The sequence below is a fragment of the Chroicocephalus ridibundus genome, chromosome 1 (assembly GCF_963924245.1).
Source record: "Chroicocephalus ridibundus chromosome 1, bChrRid1.1, whole genome shotgun sequence".
NCBI lineage: Eukaryota > Metazoa > Chordata > Aves > Charadriiformes > Laridae > Chroicocephalus > Chroicocephalus ridibundus.
This window is the reverse complement of record NC_086284.1, coordinates 92,371,188-92,388,862: the sequence shown is the minus strand read 5'-3', so window position 1 is coordinate 92,388,862 and position 17,675 is coordinate 92,371,188. Positions and strand designations below refer to the sequence as shown.

At 38.0% G+C, this 17,675-nt stretch overlaps 1 long non-coding RNA gene across 2 annotated transcripts in view; it reads right to left on the bottom strand.

The window, feature by feature from the left end:
* LOC134519389 (uncharacterized) overlaps positions 1-17,675 on the bottom strand; it is a 78,572-nt gene that overhangs the window by 34,734 nt on the left and 26,163 nt on the right. The gene's annotated exons all lie outside the window — the stretch shown is intronic.

Genomic DNA, 17,675 nt, shown 5'->3' with positions numbered 1-17,675 from the left:
GGTTGGACTAGATGGCCTTTAAAGGTCCCTTCCAACCCAACACATTCTATGATTCTATGATAATACCATTATTACTTCTTATTATTACTTCTTATTTCTTCTATTACTTACTTAATTATTACAATTATTACTTCTTATTTCTAGTGCCTCCTTGGCTGACTGCTCCTCTCTTAGTTTCACTGAAGTTACAAGAAACCCTTGACATTGCTAGAAAAACAACATAATTTATTTGAACTACTTGTGAGTGATGCCGTTTACTTCTGAGCTATATAGCAGCTCACTTGAAGAGCAGACTGTTCAGGAGTTCACTGTTGTACTCCATTCTACTACAAAAAATCAGTTCTGGCCAAAAGTCTGGGATATTGTCCAGAATCTTAATTACCTGCATTGTTAGCAACTAATAGGGATTTCTACTGTTTTTATATTAATTTCTATAAGTAGCAGAAGAACTTTGTCATGCCTGTTTTCTGACTGACAATGTAATAGCCAGCTGTAAACATTTGCAATTCTATGCTGTTTGCATCTGTCAAATGATTGCACCTAATTGCATTTACATACTTTTCTGAAAATGGGATAATATATATGTCAACGTAAACAGGACGCTTTACAAGTTTTCTTGCACTCTTCATAACAGCCATTTTATCTTTCATTAAAATAAACCAGACATAATTGTTGTTGTAATATCTTCCTACTTTTTATTTTCATATTCCTTAGACTGATAGCGCAATTAAATTTGTATTAAGAAAAGGAACAGTTAACATGAATCAAAGCCAAATGATGCTTGTGGCTCAGTTGTTTGATTGTTATTACACATAGAAAGGAGAGGATACTGTCTATACAATAATTCATGGTATTATTAGCATGGATCATTATAATACACATTCATCACACAATCTTCACAAACTTCATTTACATCAACAAAAAGAATTCCCTATACCAAAGTCAAAATAACATCATCACGACACTGACAACGGTAGTGGTGTAAAGCTATTCTTGTTTTTTTGGCAAGTTGAATTCTCCACGACAGGAAAGTCAAAGATATTCATAAGCTAGCAAACGATGAGAAAATCATAAAGGCTCTTGCAATAGGGATCTTCGTATTTTCAGCACCCTCAGATTTACCCACTTCTGATTCTTCACAGAACTGGCAATAATAAGAAAAAAATGACTATGATGTAAGGTTAATTGCAAATATCTAAAGTGAACATTAAAAAAAAATCAGAAAATATTATTTTGAGAATATAGCTTATCAGTGGTGTCATTTCATGTAGTTGCTAGGGCTACTATGAAGACTGGGTGATGGGTCTGTAGAATATCACACTAAAGAATAAAAAACTCCATAGAATTTCAGCCTCTTATGTGATACAATCTCATCTGTACACAGTGTGGAGGATCTACTACTTCTGCTGAAATCAAGAGGAATCCAAGGCACGAGCACCTTCCCAGATAAAGTCCCCAAGTCTATACCTTGTTTACTTATAAGGAGAAATGGACAGGCCTGCCCTGTTCCAGTCAGCTCCCTACAATTTTAGCTCATGTTTTAGAAACCTCCCTCTCCTGGAGTCTGTGTGGAAGGATTGCTCTACTATGGATTGCCTAGGTTTCAGAACACTAGGCTTCTGTTGTAGTAAAAAATGAATTTTCCACTGTATTAAGACAGCTGTTAACATTCAACTTTGTCTTCACAAGTATGGGTTTTTACAACCTTGAGAATAAATGCATCAGACTGGAAACAATTAAACATACATTCCTTTAAAATTGGTAATGACTGTACTGCTCAGAAGGAAAAAAAAAAAGCACTTTAACTGCCTTTATGCCAGTTACGGTTTTGAGAAAAAAATAAATACAAGAAAAATTATATTTACTTGACTAGTATTATCAGGCACTGAGGACAAAGGAAGTTTATAGGCTCATTTGAGGATACAAGAAAGTTTGAAGAATTTGAACTACTATTTCCATGACCAGTTTGTTAGATTCTGAGTGCATGGTATTGTGCCAATATCTGGTCTGAATGAGAGACAACACAGCTATAAAATATATTAATTGGAGATGTCTGAGTGAGTCAGGAAAATCTCATATTTAAAAAGTACTTCTATCACGATAAACAAAATATCTTTAAGTGCATTGAAACACTATGCTTTCCTTCTCCTTTTTTCTTCTGGAAATTCATCTGGCCTGTATCTCAAATTCCAGGGTTGAAGAAAAAAAAATGTTTGGAGAGGAGAACTCAATATATTCTTTCCCCAGAATTTTCTGATAAGAGTTAATCAGATACAGTCTCTGATTTTAATCAAATAGTTCAAAAGATGAGCCCCAATATTTTCAACATCCAAAAAAATTTAAATAATTCAAATAAGACATTAAGAAATAAGATTTTAAGTAATTTTATCTCTTACACTTATGCATGACTGTGCCCTAGACTTTCACAGCTGTTTTGTGAGTTCCCTCACCTAAAGAGAGAAACACCCAAGGAAAGTGCTAGGTAGCCCTCCAGATCAGCAGTTCTTCCTGTTTTCCTGACTGTTTTAATTCCGTTCATATTCTTTTTCACTCCTACCCAATTAAGCAGCCTATGCTTCAATTCCTTTAATTCAAAGGGATTTTCATTACAGCTGTATGCGTCTGAGGATCTTCAATTCTCACACAAACTCTGGAATCCATTGCCATGTCAATAATGTCATGGATTAAATAAAGAAAAACCAAGACTGACAAACCAAAAAGCCAACCAGCAACAGCCATCAATATCAAAATAAACTGTGACACAAACAAAGGAATTGCAAGCCTCTGAGCTGGAGCCCACAGAAAGCTTCAGAGCTCATATGGAACTGAAAAATTAATAAAACTCAGTGGATATTTCAAAAAGGATGATGCACTTTTCACCTAAGACATCCGCGACCTTAATGATGTGACCATTGATTTTATCTTCATTACTGCTGGATCTCTGATTGCAGTGCATAAAACCAGGAAATATTCTGATGGCTAGTTCTTTTCCACAAGTTTCTCTCCTCTGCAATACTACCCACAACTGTAAAAAGTTTAAACCTCCTCGGCCTCAGTTCCTTGAGTGTACGGTTCCAGCTGTGACCTGTTCATTCATCACCACAGCTTTCCTCTCAGCCTTTACACTTTGGCAATAAATTTTGTTACGCAATTTTTGCCTTTTTTTCAGGAACCTTTTGTACCTATTTAACTAGGCTTACAACAGGGCAAGGGTTGGAGGGCCAAAGCTAAAAGCAGGCATAAAAATCCATCCAAAGTCAGAGGAACCCTAGAACACTGCATAGTGATGAAAGATTACAAAGTGAGCTTCACAGACTGGATGCATCTCAGCCACTGATAATGCAGAAAAGATCCTGTGCCTGTTTGCTGAATAAACATCACATGGAAGTCATAGAAAACCCTGATATGGCTTATGCAAACACGTTTATTTAGTTCACCTTGCCCAGGGATTTTCCACAGTGGGTTTGACAGGAAATAGATTCATTTAATGAGCTTTCCATTCATTTACAATGTGATTATTAAGGGCAAATGAATGTTTCATTTTCTCAGTCTATGTACTTCAGGTAACATACCACAGAATAGCTGTCAGCTCCACTTAGAATATAATCTTTAATTCATAGGAGAACAAATAATGGAGGAGAGGTGTAGGTAACAGGTATAAATTATTTTTGCAACTGACAGTTTTTCTGTCTCAGACACTGGAACTTCTCTCTCCTCTTCACCCCCAGAAAACCAATATATTCTTCAGTCGAGCCTCAGTTTTCTCTTGCTACCTTTCAGAATAGAGGGCTGCTCAACAATGGTTCTTCACAGGAGAACATTTCTGCATCTGCCCTACTGCTTGCTCAAGCTGTGGTTTCACTTACCTTTAAAATTTCTAATAAAATTTCTGCCACCACTCATAGGATCTCAGCTACAGGAGGAGAAGCCAAATAATGCTGATTATGATTTTCTCTGCTTTGAGGGAATTCTTGCAAAATATAGAATTGCTGAAGCTCAACTTCTGCTTTCACTTTGATAAAAGCACCAGGTCAGTGATCTTTCCTAATGTCGAGGATATAATTAAAAATCATAAAAAAATTTATTTACCTGAGATTAATGGGATTTTTTTTGGTAGCCATTCTCTTTATTCTCTCCAATGGCTATGAATGTCTATACAAATAATTTTGATATTGATAGAATTTATTGAGTCTCGCAAAAGCAAAGTAATGAAGTTAAACCACCTCGTTAAAACACATCCTTTCATCTGACCACAACACATGGTTTATCTTAGAAAATAATAATCTACATATAGTCTTATCTCTCCTTACTCAGCCTTCTCATCATACAAGCTATTCTCATCACTTGCTGAGGAATCTGGCACAGAAGCGTGTTGACCTGAGAGAAGACTGAATGGGAGAGGAAATGACATGAATTTAATGGTCATATTAAGACTAGTATTAGTGTGTGAAGAAAACCTGCTGTTGTGAAACTTTGGCATTACTGCTCTGTGCAGGCAGGTTCTGTGTCAGTAATTTTGAAAGCTTCAAAATATAGTTTTCCATATATTAATTTTTAGACATTTTTTAATGCTTGATAAAGACTTCAGACCTACTGATGTGAATGGATAAAGCAGATGTTGTGAGTAGCTTGGAAAAAAAAGAGCAACGGCTGTCTGGAGATATATGGACCGATAATAGTTGCATATAAAGTCTCCATGAAGTATTTAAAATACTGTTCTGTTATTTCTATCCAATGCCATAATTCTATGTGAAAATTCACAAAAATGATTTTTCAAAAAGAGAACTAGATCTATGTTTCACAGAAAGCCTATGCTGAAATGCAACCTTAGCTGTAGAATCACTCTCAGAACATTCTGCTACCTACATATCTTTGTCAGTCATCCTCCTCAGCATATTGAAGAACACACAGTCAATCCCTTTATCTTAAATAGGATTGTACAAGTTCTCACCTTTTTTTCTTCCTTTGAAGAAGTTTGGTTCAGAGAAGACAGCAGAGGTTCAGCTGCCTTCTCAGAGGAAGTTACACAAAGAAATTTAAGAAAAGATTTTCTAACTAAAACTGAGCTGTTATTTTGTTTCGTACTTATTACTGAAACAGTGTTCAGCATTCATTTTCAAAGACCAAACAGGATTTTTACAATCTATTTAAGATTTTCCATCTTGTTTCTAACATTTTTTTCTTTTTTTTTTTTTTAAAAAAAAAGAACCCTTCAGATTTCACTAGATTTTACTTACATTTTACTTTCCCTGTTCATCATTAGGTCTGGCTCTGACAATAAAATATGTACTGTACTGAGAATATAAGAACTTTAGTGTTCAAATATGGCAATGTAAAGAAAAGATCCTAATTTGTTTGTAAACTGATGTACCTCCACTGAAATCAATGAAGCTATGTGAGCTTCCTGTTAATCCTAAAGAGTTTTCAACTGAAATTTAGAATGAAATGAGATTACATACAAACTGGAAAAAATAATGTGATGTCATTTTGTGATGTTATTTCGTGATGTTATTTCTTTCAAATAAATTGTATTACCTATCCTTAAAATGGAATGTAGTCTGCTTTTATACCCTACGACAGCAGAGAAAGACTTATTTTAAGGTCATTAACAACAGGCAGTACCTGATATAACACAAATTAATCAGGCTAGCACCGTGAGAATGCTACGACCCTGGGAAAATGCACCCTATAGTGTTTGTTGACACTATATGTGTGAGTAACGGAAGTAGGGACGCATAACTTTTGAAGGACACTGCTGCTTGCAGGAATAGTTCATCATATATATATATATATATATATCCATCTCACATATAACCGACTGAAAGATAAGAATATGCAGCCTCTCACAGCAAAATATAGGAGCTATTTTGATTAAGGCCTGGGCAAGGTAAAATTACTTCATTATTTACTCATTGAAAGAAAATCAATGGCTGCAACATAATCCTATTGACAAAACCTGCATGGACACATGGCCTATCAACAATATAAACAATTACAACACTAAAATAAATAAGCATTCAGACCTTGAAAAAGACAAACTAGTCATTTTGGTTTTAGCATTAAAACTATCACACTACTATGTCAAACAGCCACCAGGTTAACAAGCATTTATTTCAATTAATTCCTGAGAATGAAAAGAATTCTGATTCATCTCTGCTGTCCTTCAGAAGTACTCCAAGCTATGACCAAAGGACTCTTAACACTGGTTCCTCCTAAAAGGAATACTATTGTTGGTGTCTGTAGTATGTATCACAGAAAAGAGAAAAGGCTATTTTAATTGAATGTGTGCTGAAATAACTAGCGCTTTCCACATCAGACCTGTCATGATCAGCTTCTAGAGTGGATAATCCAAACCAGCTTGGCAACACACAAATTTTTTAAGCAACACAGGACTTGGACATTACTGTAACATGCTTTAAAGCAGAATCATTTTGGCTATAATCCAAGGACAGAGATGTGTGAAATATATGGTAGTCCATTATCAACTGTCACGCCACCTGCATTTTAATCTGCTTCCCTAAGGAAAAAAATAATAATTAGGCGATCACCCTAAATTTGCTCATAGTCTAGTTGGCAGTAGCCCATCTTAGTAACTTTTAACTGTTTGTCCAATTTCAACCAAAGTTGACGCAAGTCACAAACCCACTACATTCCTATAATATGTGAAATAAGAAGGTGGGAGCAGCAGGAAGGAACTGTGTTAACCATCCTGCTTCAAAAAGGGCTGTTTATGTGTTTTTCTCTCTTTAGACCTCAGAATAATCTGTACTAGTACTTACTCAGGAGACCCAAAGGCAGACCTTGTTTTATTTTTAGCTCACACTGAGAACACTGTGTGGGATGCATGTTTGCGCCACAAACAGGAAGTATTTAAACACTTATTCTGGGGGCTTTTGCCTTTCTGAACATTTCAGAAATGCCTCGCTCTCTGATAATCCTGAAAATGCTTTTGCAGTATCTGGATGTCCTCCAAGAAACTCTTCAGGCAGTCTTTGAAGAAGTAATCTAGAATTTCATTTTGCAAGACAGATTCACTATGCTACTGAAGAAGTTTTTTAATGCATGCATTTAGCAGTTCCCAAACCTGGCAATTTCAGAAATACACCCACAGTATTAGAGAAGTTAAGAGGCAACACTGTAACTTCATCCTCCAAAGTATAAGATGACTGGAGCAGCACTTTGGGAACTCCATCATCACAGCCCCCTGGAACACATTTGCACTGTATAGCACCTATACAAAGATCAAGCATGTATGGATTTCAAAACTGTCTTCACTATAGAATTCTTGTTTGAATCCTTGACAACAATTAAAACGTTTCTTGCCTTCAATACAAAGGTCACAATTCTTGGTAAGGTTTCACTTTGCTTTTTAAAGGCTTTTGAAAGGGAGTGGCATTAGTTTTGGTCATGTAAAAATGAATAAAAAAATTAATAGAAGTCCATCAGATTTGGAAAAATGATGTGAAGGAATCAGAAACTCAGTCAGCTGTGAGGGATTCTTCAAAAGCCTCGTGAGCCATTAAGTGCTATCACAAAGGCATATTTCTTACAAACAGTAGATTCTAAGCATAATTATATTATATTACAGAATTTACTCTAGATCTAATCCATTTTCTTGTACTACCTGTTCAATGACTACATTTCCTGGATAATTCAAGAAAGTACCTCTGCATTTTTCACACCATGAAGGGTTTTTGGAATATTATACATATGTTCATCTTGCAATTAAGTATAACAGCTAAGGGAAAGAATTGTACTTAAATAGAAATTGGATGTTGATGTTGCATCCATCAGAGATCTCTACAGCATCAATGAGAAATATAAAACGATGAGTAGGACAGCTGAGAATGCATGAGCACATGTACAGTGTTGGATATCAGAAGTTTCAAAGAAGTAATGGTGTGGGTAGTGTAAGGGTGACTTTGGGAGTTAACTTTCTTATTAACTTTTAAAATTAAGGCCTGCTAAAGTTATTAACAGAAAAGTTTTTAATGACTCACAAGTTTAACTAAATTACTTCAATGTGCTATAATACCAATTCACTTTGTTGTGATTTATTTCACATAAGAAGCCTTTATAACAAAGACTGTTACTGTCTGTTGATCGATCATTGGAGGAATAATATAATTTAGGAGAAGAATCCAGTTAGAGAAAATACTAAGTGACATGAAAATCTGTGCTTCAGACTCTTAAGGCTGTCCTGAATTTTGAATGCAGCTAGAGTCGCAACTGCTGTCCTCTCCAGAGCTGAACCTAAACTTGCATGCTACCCAATAATATGAGAAAAGAAGGATGGAGATGAAATTTAGGAAAAATTAAAACAAATTTTAAGCTGTACACTGTGGTTGGAATTCTTCAAACCGCCTGGGCTAACCAAACTGGGCTAATTCTGTTCTCATCATCATAAGGAAACCTGGGGATAATGACTGGAAGGGATTACTCAGGCAGTGAGCACTGTTCACTTCTGTTGCAGAAGACATTGTTATACAGCCCTATATGTATCTGTTAATGGATACAGTTTAGGCCAATTCCAATGTGAAGGAAACCATTCCTAATGCAGATTCTATATGAATCGTGAAGGAGAAGATTATGCATGTGATTGTTCTGGTTCTTCGTGGATTTGCTAATTTTGTTAAGGCTTTTCACAGTGTCTTTTGTTGACTCCATACATTAGGGTTGTCACATACCTGTCAATTCAGTAAGCTACTCAAGAAACAGTATAACTCCCATATATGTGTTTGTCATTGTGTGCAGATTCCTTAGGGACAAGTAGTAACTGTTCATCTTCTTATCTATATTTGTGTAAAATGTGGCTTCAATAGGTGGGTTACAAAATATTATATAAATATATGGCAACTGAAAAAGATTAATTTTCAGGTCAGGAGCAGGAAGAATTTATTTGTGGAAGATACATTTTTGTTATGATAGTCCAAATTAGAATACCATTACTTTTTTCATTAGCATCAAGTGAAGGCTAATGAAAGACCTCATCGGAGGTCATCTTGGGTTTAGTGATCATGAAATGGTCAAGTTTTCAATTTGTAGTGATGTAAGGAGGGGGGTTAGCAAAACCTCCACCTTGCACTTCCAGAGGGAGGACTTTGGCCTGTTCAGAACACTGGTTGAGAGAGTCCCTTGGGAGATAGTCCTGACGGCCAAAGGGGTCCAGGAAGGCTGGACGCTCTTCAAGAAGGAAATCTTAAAGGCCCAGGAGCACGCTGTCCCCAAGTGTCGCAAGTTTAAAGAGCAGGGAAAATGTCCAGCCGGGATGAATAAGGAACCTCTGATGGGATTTAGGAATAAAAGGAGGGTTTACCACCTTTGGAAGAAGGGACAGGCAACTCAGGAGGAGTACAGAGATCCCATTAGGTGACACAGAGAGAAAATTAGGAAGGCAAAAGCCCAGCTGGAGCTCAACTTGGCCACTAACATTAAGGACAACAAAAGAAGTTTTTACAAATACATCGACAAAAAGAGAGACAGGGAGAATCTCCATCCCTTACTGCATGCGGGGGGGAAAGTTGCAACCAAGAACGAGGAGAAGGCTGAGATACTTAATGCTTTCTTTGCCTCCGCCTTCAATAGTCAGACCAGCTATCCCCAGGGTGTTCAGCCTCCTGAGCTGGAAGATAATCCAGGAGGAAGTAGTCAATAATCTTATTCTGCACCTAGATGCACATAAGTCTATGGGGGTGGATGGGATTCACCCAAGAGTACTCAGCGAGCTGGCGGGAGAGCTCACCAAGCCTCTCTCCATCATTTATCAACAATCTTGGTCAACAGGGGAGGTACCAGGTGACTGGAGGGTGGCTAATGTGACGCCCATCTACAAGAAGGGTCGGAAGGAGGATCCGGGGAACTACAGGCCTGTCAGCCTGACCTCGGTACCAGGAAAGATCATGGAGAGGATCATCTTGAGTGAGCTCTCACAGCAAGGGCAGGGCAGCCAAGGGATCAGGGCCAGCCAGCATGGGTTTAGGAAAGGGAGGTCCTGCTTAACCAACCTGATCTCTTTCTATGACCATGTGACCCGCCTTCTGAACACGGGGAAGGCTGTGGACATTGTCTATCTGGACTTTGGTAAGGCCTTTGATACCGTCCACCACAGCATTCTCCTGGAGAAGCTGGCGAATCATGGCATAGACAAGTGTACTCTTTGCTGAGTTAAAAACTGGCTGGATGGCCGTGCCCAGAGAGTTGTGATTAATGGGGTGAAATCCTCTTGGCGGCCGGTCACCAGTGGTGTCCCTCAGGGCTCAGTTTTGGGGCCAGTTTTGTTTAATATCTTTATCAATGATCTGGATGAGGGGATTGAGTGCACCCTCAGTGAGTTTGCAAATGACACCAAACTAGGTGGGAGTGTTGATCTGCTTGAGGGTAGGAAGGCTCTACAGAAGGACCTGGACAGGCTGGATCGATGGGCCAAGGCCAACTGTATGAGGTTTAATAAGGCCAAGTGCTGGGTCCTGCATTTTGGTAACAACAACCCCAAGCAACGCTACAGGCTTGGGGAAGAGTGGCTAGAAGGCTGCCCAGCAGAAAAAGACCTGGGGGTGTTGGTAAACAAGCAGCTTAACATGATCCAGCAGTGTGCCCAGGTGGCCAAGAAGGCCTACAGCATTCTGGCTTGTATCAGGAATAGCGTGGCCAGCAGGTGCAGGGAAGCGATCGTGCCTCTGTACTCGGCACTGGTGAGGCCCAGCTCGAGTCCTGTGTTCAGTTCTGGGCCCCTCTGGACAAGAGGGACATTGAAGTGCTGGAGCGTGTCCAGAGGAGAGCTACCAGGCTGGTGAGGGGTCTGGAGACCAGGTCATGTGAGGAGAGGCTGAGGGAGCTGGGCACGTTTAGCTTGGAGAAGAGGAGGCTGAGGGGAGACCTCATTGCCCTCTACAACTACCTGAAAGGAGGTTGCAGAGAGGTGGGTGTTGGTCTCTTCTCCCAGGTGAAAAACAACAGGACCAGAGGAAATGGTCTGAAGCTGCACCGGGGGAGGTTTAGATTAGATATCAGGAAGAATTACTTTCCTGAAAGCGTGGTCAGGCACTGGAACAGCCTGCCCAGGGAGGTGGTTGAGTCACCATCCCTAGAGGTGTTTAAGAAACGTCTAAATGTGGCACTTCAGGGCATGCTCTAGTGGCAGAGATTGTAGGGGTGGTTTTTTCTGTGTGTATGGTTGGACTCAATGATCTCAAAGGTCCTTTCCAAGCATGAAGATTCTATGATTCTATGAAGTAAAAGTATGTTTACCATTACCTAGATACTGTATTTAGTTGAGTCTGTCTAGCAGAAAAGAGCATTTTATCTTTTTATGTAACAGACATCCCCAGTATTACAGGATAAAGGAACTGAGACATGAGCCGATGACCTGATGAAATCAGTTATCAGATCTAAATAAAGGAAAGTCTATAGGTGTAACTTTATCTTAAAAAGACCCTCTCAAGACAGGGGTACTGAAAAAGGTGCCACATCATGTCCTTTCAGGTAAGAAGGAGGATTTTAAGTATTTTCAGGATTTTCTACCATTAAACACTGAGCTCTTATGACCCTCTGGTAAGATACAAGTGCATCACCCAAGCAGAAGCAAATCAAGCCTCTTTCACCTGGCCCTCCTTGAGGGACACCAATCATTACTGGTTTCTACTTGGACATTAAGCTGTTAACTGTAACTCTCTGGATGCAGCCACCCAGCCAATTCCTTATCTATTTAATAGTCCACCCATCAAATCCATCTCTCTCCAAATTAGAGGTAAGAATGTTGTGGTGGACCAAAGGCCATTTAACCACAAAGGCTCCATTCACATAGTTCCAAAACACCATTAACTTTATCTATGAATAGGAGCACTACCAAAAAGAGTAATCTTCATATTGATCATTCTGTATCTTCAAAATTTACTGCACTTACTGCAGAAACATCCAAAGAAAGAGAAGTGTTAGGTTTCACACTGCAGTCAGTTGATGATATTGTGAAGGTCTTAGTGATGTTGACTTTGCTCTCCTGGGGAACTGTTCCATGTTTGTTTTTGCCGTGAGCCTCTTGGGTATAGTACAAGTGCTCTGTGACTGGGCTACAAGCATTTCAGCATATGTGATATCTGTGGCTTGGCAGGTCACCACACAGACTGATTCTGTGTCTGCAAATCGTGATACTTTTTTTCTAGCCTTCAATTCAAAATCTTGCTCAACACCAAGTAAGTTATTTTTATAACACATTGAACAAATATATGAGAAACTATGCATGATGATTGATGCTGCTGAGAAAAACTGCATGCAGAGGAAGAAGCAGTGCCCTTCTATGACTGTCTATTTCCTCTAACAACTTTATTCTTTCAAAAATCAAAACAGAAAGTATCAGAGAAAGCAAAAATATTGCTGGCTTCTGCCTGCATCTATGCTTTTTCTTTTCAACCGGTTCTTGAACCCTGTCCTCGTTACATAAAAATGCTCCTTTTCTGAAGAGTTGTCTCCTACTGCTGATTCATGTCTCTCATAGGAATCCAGTTTACTCTCTTTTTCTCTCTGGATCCTCTATAGAATAGAGTTCCAAGAGCATCTTCTACACTGAGCAATTTAATTCTAATTGTTGAAATGTAGCCTTAACCTTCCTCCCCCTGGAAGGATTTTCTTTCTCATCTACCTCATACTGGGATCTACTACAAGAGCAGTCAGGCAACAGCTGTGTATGAGGGATGGATAGACAGTATTATATAAAGTAGGAATAGAATCACGCTATATCTACAGTAGCAAGTACTGCAGTGTAGCACAGTGGAAGACAGTGTGTAGAATCAAACAGTGCTGAGGATTTGGCATAGATACTATATGCGTTTCAGGGGTTTTACTTTGGGCTAGCTCCAGTTTGGTGTGTAGAACCAATCACATTAGCAGTTGGAGAGCATCAGGTACATTTCTGGGGGAAATCTTTCAGTTTAGCTTCACCCAGAAGAATCTAGTTTGCACAATTCAAAACCACTCTGCAATGCAAACTAAAACATAGTCTGTGGGGATATTGAGGAGATGCATTTTGACAATGTTGTTCTGAGCTAAACTACTGACTGGACTGCTGTATTAAGTTCCTTCCTTGAACTTCCTTTCTTCTTCCTTCTTCCCTTCTTTTTATCCTTCAGAACTGGGTGTTAAACAAACTGTCTAAGATAAATCAATACAGCGTTCTCTTTAGCAATAGCACCTGTGATGGTGGAAGGAACAGCTGAGGTAACATTATTTTCATCTCTATTATACTTCTCTTGATTTTCTGCTTAATATTTGCGAAGCACATAGTACAGCACTGTCTTGAAGAACATTGTTTTAAAAAAAGTGTCATGCAAAGACACGCATCACAAAAGACTAGAAGAAAACAGCTAAATCATTGTGAAAGAATATGTATACAGGAAAGCAAAATATATTTCAAATACCATCCTTAAATTTGACATTTATTGTGCCTATATCCTATTTTGAATATTTCTGAACTGTTAGACATGCCTTGTTCATTGGTATCAGAGAATTAGCTGTTTCTTAAGAAACGTGATTAATAAATTCAAGTAAACTGTCAGAGCTGTCTAACTTAAAAAGAAAGGAAAATAGTCGACCCATAACTGTCACCAACATTAAGTTAACATGGAATGGCATAGCATTAGCTATTAAATGAAGCTAAATTTTTTAAGAAGGAAAACAAGGCAAGGATAGTAGATATGTATTCGTACTCGTTTACCATCCTGGGCAAGGCAAATGAAGCAAAATTCACATTTAAGCTGACACACACAGTAAGAAGGAAGTAGAAAAGTGAGTGTGACTTGAAACTTGTTACCTAAAAGTTCAGGAAACCAGGTACATCAATTAATAAGCAGACAAAGGTAATTTTAAAAGTAACAGTCTGTAGACATGTAGGAAAACTTATTCCCGTTAAAAGCAGACTGATCTGTAGCCTCAGGCTGAAGGCTGTTTGCTGTTCGCACTGGAAGTATCGCTTTTACTTTTCATTTCACTTGCACTCAACCACGGATGAACCCAATAGGGAGGATGGCACAAGAAAATCCCAGGACATACCACAACTAAAGTGTCCATGTTTCACCTCAAGTCACTGGAAGAAATTATGAACAAATCAATCCATTAAAAATTAAGTTGATGACTTTTTTCCCCTTATAAATGTCACTGGCTTTATTACAATGTTTTTTTTTAAATTGATAATGCCATTTATTGAAAGATAGCTAATCTAGACACTGACCTGATTATCTCTGATAGCACTACACTGGGCAGTATGATTGTATTGTTATGGCTCAGCCAAGCAGCAGACTGGAAAGCCACACTGGCAAAACTATTATGGATTTCACTTAGAGCTATTTGGGGTATATCTGTGCATAGCACTTCATTCTCCTGTGAGAATAAAATAATCAAATAAAATATAAATAAAATATAAAATAAAATATAAAAATAAAATAATCAAAGCTAAACCAAAACAACCTTCACTCTGACCAACTCTGCTAGCTAGTCATTAAAGAGATAAGCTTTATAATGCCCATGAAGTGCCTGCTGCAGAAAGAGAATGAAAAGGCAGAAGCATTTTCCATAAGGAAAAATAACTCTCTTCATACACCTGGTTGCAACTATGTCAGCTACCTACTGCCGCCTGTTCCTTCTTCCAGGTTATTGCCCGCAGTAGCCTGGGGGCTCAGCTACTTATCCAATCCCTTCTTCCACTGTTTCAGTCAAGCTGAGTTGAAGTAGTAAGGATCACACATTTGTATTTTATGGGGGAAATAACACATCATGAGGTGGTACTGCAGTAAACTGCCTTGTCCTGGGCATCAAATTTGCAACCCCCTGCCCCTTACTCTTCCCTCCAAAAAACATGGATATTCAGTGCAAGACCTCCTTTGGATCACGTAAAAGACACATCAGAAGAGAAGAAGAGATATATTATTGAATGTATGCCCAATATCTAAAACTATATGAAGCCAGTAGGGCTTCACAGTTCAGGAGATTTGATACTTCCCTTATGATTTTTCTGCTCTCCATTACCTTTCCTTTTTTAAAATACATATAAAATCCATGATTTCCAAACAAAAGTTTAGAATACAAAAATTACACGGTATCATGGTTTAAACATGTAAAAGACAACTCAGGTTTCAAAATTTTGAAAACCTCATTAAAGCTTTACATGCATGTTTACTGCTACACTTTTTTATGTGCATAAATACAGGCTGAGATAAGCATGCCCATGACAGACTGTGCTAAGGAAGTAAAGGGATTCAAAACACAGATGTTGGAAAAAAGGCAAAATCAGATTCACAATGCACCAGTGCACATGCATTTCTCAAACAGATAAAAAGTATAAATTGCCAACAAATTTTCAGAAGAAAGATGAGGTCAGCTTGCCCTCATGTGCTATTAAATGCTCTCAGTCATGTAAGGCTAAGAATACTCTAATAGGTTGAACTTGTTGGGTGAAAAACTTTTTCCCTTGATGGATTCAGATTAAGATTTTCCTGGCCTTGACAGAAAGAGGCAATTAACTAGGAGTTTTTGCTCATCTACAGCCAAATTAAGGTTGGTCAGGCATGCTATTTTAGTGTCTTTGTGAAGCAAACATAGCAACAGTAGACTAACTCTTGAACAAAAAATTATGTTAGGAAACTGGCTGTGTAATTCCAAGACCTAGGCCTTGCCACAATTAATTTTTTTGTCTGCATAAAATTTCATAGTTAAAACCAAAAGATCCTAAAACTGCATTTGACCCAAATAATGGCAAGTTTTTTTTCTGTGTATCAATGTGCTCTATAAATTCCCTAAAGAAATGAAGATTTCATATTCCTAATCTTTTATCATAATTACTTTTGAAATAGAGAGAATTAACCACAATCCAGAAAAAATTTAGAAAACATAACTCCTTATCTACAAAAGAACTGGGCGATTTACTGATTTAATCACCTAAAAAGTAATTTCCCTCAGCAGTTTTTAGACATTTTCACTAGTGCAAACATTAATCCATATATCCCTGTATTTTGAGGAGAAATGTGGTGAAACTCTTCAGAAATGCTAAAGCACAGGAGGATGAAGTACTATGCATAGATATACCCCAGATAACTCTAAGTGAACTACCTTATACAGGGAAATTGGTAATAGCTTTGGTGGCGTGGCTTTCCAACCTGCTGCTTGGCTGAGCCATGCCAATACAATTCTATTGCTCAGTGTAGAGCTATCGGAGATAATCAAGTCAGTGCCCAGATTAGCTCTGCTTGTGTTAAGTTGTGCTATGTAGACTATTTCACATTGAGAACCTTAACTCTGTTATTTGAAGCAGATGGAACCCCAGATTCAAATTTTGCCCAGTTCTGGCAAATTTCTAAAGTAAATTCTGAAACCAAGGTGGATTCAGGCAGACTCCATCTGGATTTTCCATAAAATCTTATTCACTTAATTGTTTTCATTGTTTTGTATTTTGCTCAAAGCCTGGTACTCCCTGCTAAACTTTTTTTTTTTCTTTTTTACTTAGGTCTATACCTTTTTTTATGAAACAACAATATTTTTAACACTGCCACATAACAGTTTGCTGTGCAAATACTCCCATCTTTTAACACATTTTGATGCGAGTCAAAAGGCGTGAATCGTGAGACTGATAGCAAGAATTTAGGGAATGCCTAGGGCTATTAAAGTAGTAGTAGGTCTCATACTCTCTGTCAGGTATGCAACTCGGAAAGCACTACTAGGAGCAAAAGGCAGTACTGGATTAAGGTTAGTATTCAGCTCTGCAGCTGTGATTAAATGCACATAGAATTGAGCTGCTGAGTGCACTTATTTTTAACGTAGTCTTTCATTATAGCAGACTCTCACCTTGAACTATGCTTCCTCCAGAAAGCCTAATGAATGGTTTTCTCATTATAAGCACAGAGTCTAAGGGGAAAATGCCCATAAATTCCATCCAGTCACAGTATGCAAATATTAAACAGCAGAAATTCTTAACATACCCACTTAAAATATTTCTCTCCAACCTCTTCCTATGTCCTACTGGAAGCTCATGAGCAATATAAACCACAGATATCATAGTGACCCATGACATCTTTTGCCTAATTACTAATGAAAAAAACCTGTGGCTTACAGATAGGAGAAAAATTTACAATAATAAGAAAAAGCTATGAAGCAAGGGATCTGGTGAGGTTATCCATTGTCAGCTACATTTAGAGACATCTTAAGTGTTTGGCCACATTATCTTTTACCTTTGTCTATCACAAGATATGTACTCCACATAGATTTGCTTGCAATCCTTAAAAGGAAAGGTTAGTGAAAATCAAAGGTTTGTAGAGATTGGTAACTGAATTTTCTATAATTAATGCATCTTTTTCTTTAGAAATTACTAGTGCATAGTTTGGAATCATAGTTCCTGTTAGAAACCCACTATGAAACCTGTGAATTTCAGCCTTCAGACAAAGTCCCAGCTGCGAACAAACTTTATAGTTTTGAGTCTGAAACATTTGATAGAAAAGACTGTAACTGTTCATATCTACCATCCACAAAGTGGAAAATATCTTGAAAAAGATGCATTTCCTTCCTTCCCTACTTCCTTCCTTCTACTGGGGGTGATTTCTGACCCATACTGACAGACCAGCGTGTCTTAGTAGTAAGAGATGATTATTCATCACTGTTTGGAGGCGATCCTTAATCAAGCACAAAGTATACCACTTTGC